The sequence below is a fragment of the Olea europaea genome, unplaced genomic scaffold, assembly GCF_002742605.1.
Source record: "Olea europaea var. sylvestris unplaced genomic scaffold, O_europaea_v1 scaffold1328, whole genome shotgun sequence".
Taxonomy (NCBI): domain Eukaryota; kingdom Viridiplantae; phylum Streptophyta; class Magnoliopsida; order Lamiales; family Oleaceae; genus Olea; species Olea europaea.
Window position 1 is genome coordinate 1 of NW_019230760.1, and position 5,361 is coordinate 5,361.

Consider the following 5,361-nt stretch of genomic DNA (forward strand, 5'->3'; position numbering starts at 1 on the left):
TCAAATGTGTATTATTTTAAACTAACCATGTATAGAAAAATACATTGCTTTTTCAGCGGTTAATTTAGAACAAAATTAAGTTCAAGAACTAAAATAGAATATAAATAGGTAGGGTGTATTCAATTGAGACTTTTACAGCATTCTATAGACCTTTTAATGTGGGAGACTTTTGTGAATTTTATGGACCTTTAAGCGATTTGTATGAATTTGTTAAAAATTAATAAAAGTCTTCCATTAATTTCTGTAGATTTTGATTTAAGAATTTTGAAAACTTTTAAGGATTTTTCATTTTACAAATTCATTATGTACATTAAAAATTACAATATTTCTTACTATCTAATTAATATTTTCGAGAACCATGATGCCAAAAAAATTTTGTTGGGTAAAATCATTAGTCACGGCCTAGTCATTCAATTTTGGTACAAATAAAATAATAAAAACCTTTTACATCAATTTCTAAGAATGTAAATAATTTTTTCACTAAACTAACATAATTTCTAGGAACACAATTGTTCCTCTAAAAAATAAAAAATAAAAAAAATAAAAATTAAAAGAAGAGAGAGAGAGAGAGAGAGAGAGAGAGAGAATAGATTGATTATATGAAATTCTACATTTTGAAACAATTGCATGTAATTTCAAATTTAAAAGTAATTATGTACATATAAAATAATCATAAATTGATTACAACAAATGAATTGAAGAGATACGAGAAAATCATAGAATTGAAAGGGAAAAAACGTTATTTGGATTTTGAAATCTTTACAAATCTCAAAATATATGATGGATTTTCTTTGAGATTTGTTATTTATATTTTTCACCAAAAAGTCTCCAGAACAAGAAAATCGAGAATTCTTCAAAAGTCATTGTCTATTTGAATACATCATAACTTACAGATACCTCTAAAAAATTTCAATTGAAGACTTTTTAAAAGTCTAGAGAAGTACCAATTGAATACATCTATATCTAAACTTTTAAAGAGTCTCTACAAGTTTCAATTGAATAAGCTTAAATTTTTTAAAATCTTTAAAAAATAAACACATATGCTTGATGAATTCATTAATTATTATCTGCTGATGAACTGCCACATCGTACCAGTAGCAAATTGATTCTGCCATCTTGGATTACATATGTGTGAGGACGTACTCGAAGCACATGTAATAGAAGATGTAGGGAAAATTGAGAAATTCGAAAAAAATTATGATCACGAGTTTCATATTTGATGACAGTACTTGACAGTCGAGGCAGTATGCAGTAATGGGTGTTTGCCTTTTTCTTCATATTTCTGCATTTTCGGCCACATGCATCAAGATAATTTTACCAAATAATAATTGCAGCAGTCAGTACTCTTTAATTTGATGAATGAAACATAATAGTGGACCACCTTAGACAAATGAACCCCTTTCTACTAGAACTTTTTTGTGAAAAGCATTCTAAGAGAAGTATGTGTGATATATACATGCACCTCTCACTCCTAGCATAAATATAGAATCGACTGGTTAACTAGTTGACGATGTAAATTAATTTAAAGGAAGTTGAGCTTCATGAAGATATTGAATTTTTGATAAATGTGAATTGAGAATATGTTGATGATCTAAAATCAATTTGATGGATTTAAAGAACAAGTGGCCGATAAGCATAGACCATTAGTAAAAAATCTCAAGCAGTTATCGAGCTTCAAGAACCTTTCCAGCTAGAGATTTTGCAAGCAACTCTAGATCCGATAAATCCATTGAATCTACAGAAAATATAGGGAACCAACCCCTCTTATCAGATGCCCAAATTGTAAGGACACTTTAAAATTTTATCAAAAAAATAAAAAATAAAAATGGAAGATAATGAAATCGGATATCAATCCCTGGAGTGGGTTTGAAAGAGAAATGAAGATAGATTTGTGCGTGAGAAGAGAGTAGGGTTGTGAGTGTCAAGTGAGAAGGCAAATTTGTCCATGAGAAGACAGAGTTCGACGACAAAACATGTTTTAGGGTTTGAGCGTCACAATAGAAATGAGAGAGTAATTTTGTGCTTGCCTACGGGAGGAGACAAAATGAAACAAGCAAACAGGAAATAGGAAAATAAAAAAATGAAAACAAAAAAGGGCACACTTCCATAGAAACTGTGCCAAAATGAAGTGCCTCTTTTAATATATACTAGTCTTGTGCCATGCAATGCATGACTTGAATTTTATAAAAGGAGATATTAGCATATTAAATAAGGAAACAAAGGGAGACTGCAAACAATAAAAAATTGATTCGATTAATTAAACGATTTAATTATATCAATTAGATATTCAACAATAAAAAAAATGATTTGATTAATTAAACGACTTACTTATATTGAATATAGTATTATCAAATACGTCATTTATAAGTAAAATAATCACTTAGACTAAAATAATAATGTTTGAAAAAATACATTTGAATTATAGCAACAAGAAATTGAGCCAACAAATTTTTCATCTTAATTATTTTAACATCTAAAAAAATTTATATATAAAAAAAATTCGATAATTTTTAGGAATTTTTTTTCTTATTGTTACTTTTACTTCTTGATAAATTAATTTTTAAAATAATCTAATACAATTTTTTGCATAAAAGAATGATTATTAAAAAATTTTACGTTAAAACCAAAAAAAAAAAAAACAAATTTGACGTCAAACAAAAAAGAATTAAAAAGGAAAAAAGAAATAATTTTTTTAAAAAAAAATGCATTTTTAACACGTACGTTTAATCTCCGTTTAACTATTTTCGATATTTATTTAGATCATTCGATATTTCTACGATATAGTTCTCAAAATGAGTTTCGAGAGAATGTAAACATTTACCAACTCGACTATCGTACAATCGTCGACGAATTTTTAAAGTTAACTTGTTATCGAAAATTTCGAAATAGTAATAAAATAATTGATTTTTTTAAGATAAACGAATTATGCGTATTTTTTTACACATACGTTTAATATCCGTTTAACTATTTTTGATATCTATTTAGATCATTCGATGTCTCTACGAAATAGTTCTCAAAATGAATTTCAAGAAAATGTAAAATATTTATCGATTCGACTATCGCACAGTCGTCGATGAATTTTTAAAGTTAGCTTGTTATCGAAAATTTCGAAATATAGTTTGAAAATGCCTACATTGACGTCCGATAACGTTTGCTATGATTGACCATTTTATGCACCGTTAACGACGTGCAATACTATGTCACGAGTACTTTAAAACGATATTAAGAATATAATATTTCGACTTAATTTGATATCCCGTAATGAGCCTGAAAATAAACACAAAAACATAAGTAAAAAAAAAATTCGAGAGAATGTAAAACATTTATCGATTCGACTATCATATAATCGTCGACGAATTTTTAAAGTTAACTTGTTATCGAAAATTTCGAAATAGTAATAAAATAATTGATTTTTTTTAAGAAAAACGAATTATTCGTATTTTTTAACACATACGTTTAATATCCGTTTAACTGCTTTTGATATCTATTTAAATCATTCAATGTCTCTACGATATAGTTCTCAAAATGAGTTTCGAGAAAATGTAAAATATTTATCGATTCGATTATCGCACAGTCGTCGATAAATTTTTAAAGTTAGCTCATTATCGAAAATTTCGAAATATAATTTGAACATACCTACTTTGACGTCCGATAACATTTGCTATGATTGACCGTTTCACGTACCGTGAACGACGTGCAATACTATGTCGCGAATACTTCAAAACGATATTAAGAATATAATATTTCGACTTTATTTGATATTCCGTAATGAGCCTGAAAATGAACACAAAAACATAAGTTAAAAAAAAAGGAAAAAAAATAAAAAATAAAAATTTGAATTCAGGCACTCCGCACAGCGCAGAGTGCTTGACGCGGAGTGCTTGGAAAATTATATTTTATTTTATTTTATTATTATTTTTTAGGACTTTTTTTTGGGTAATTCGATCATAATTTTGGCTACGGTTATCAGAATTCTGCCCATGATCCCAATTCGGAAAGCTCTTTTCAACGCGCCTCAAAATTCGATGTTTTCCCTTCCAAATCTCCTATAGTTATTTTCTTCATTTACGCATTTGATGTACGTTTAACTATTTTCGATATTCATTTAAATAATTCGATATGTCTATAATATAATTCTCAAAATGAGTTTGATAGAATATAGAAAATATATTTTTTATAGATGTTGCGTAAAAATTTTTTTTGTTTTTTTGTTTTTGGCATAAAAATTCCTAATAAAATTATTATCGCCCTACTTTTCTTAATTCCTTTACGTGAAATGTATAAAAAAACATATTTTCTATATTACATCGAAACTCATTTCGAGCACTATATCATAGACACGTCAAATGATTTAAATGAATATCGAAAATAGTTAAACAAACATCAAACGCGTAAATGAAGAGGAAGGAAAAATAGTGAATTTTGACCTCGAAAACGATGTCCACCCAGCTTAGCGAGGTGGGCACGACGTGCGCGTCGAAAAGAGCTTTCCAAATTGGGGTCATGGGCACGATTCTGACAACCGTAGCCAAAGTTATGGTCGAATTACCAAATCAATCCGTAAAAATAAATAAATAAATAAATTAGTGAAGCACTCTGCGCTGCGCGGAGTGCTCACTGGCAAGCACTCCGCGCAGCGCGGAGTGTCTAATTTTCTCTTCTTCTTCTGCTTTTTTTTTTTTTCCTTACGGACTTATTTTTTTTCTAAATTTATTATTATTATTATTTTTAATTTGGCTATAAGTTTTGCTACAGTTATCAGAATTGAGCTCATGGCCCCAATTCAGAAAGCTCTTTTCGACACGCACGTCATGGCCACCTAGCTTCGCTTGGTGGACATCGTTTTCAAGGTCAAATTTCGCCGTTTTCCATTCCAAATTCCCAATTATAGTTTGACGTCAAATTTAAAAAATGCGTATAACTCGTCATTTTTTTTTAAACGCAACATCTATAAAAAAATATATTGTCTATATTTTATCGAACTCGTTTCGAGAACTATATTATGGACTCATCGAATTGATCTAAATGAATATCGAAAATAGTTAAAGTTACATCAAACGCGTTTCTTAAAAAGTTTACAAAAAAATATATTAATAGTATAATTAAAAAAATTAAAATTAAAATTAAAAAAAAAACTTGTCTGTGCAAAGTCAAAACTGTGGGCGCAAGTGACCATTAAGCCCTCAATGTGTTAATTAGTGTAAGGTGGGATTTTCAAGGGTAAAGTGGGAAAACAATATAAAGGAGGAAAAAAAAGGACAAACTACTGTAGCAAAATCGGATAAATTGGATTCAAGTGTGAAAACGGCTGTGACATAAATGAACAGTACCAAAAGCCTCTCTTTTAAGAGAGTAAAGATA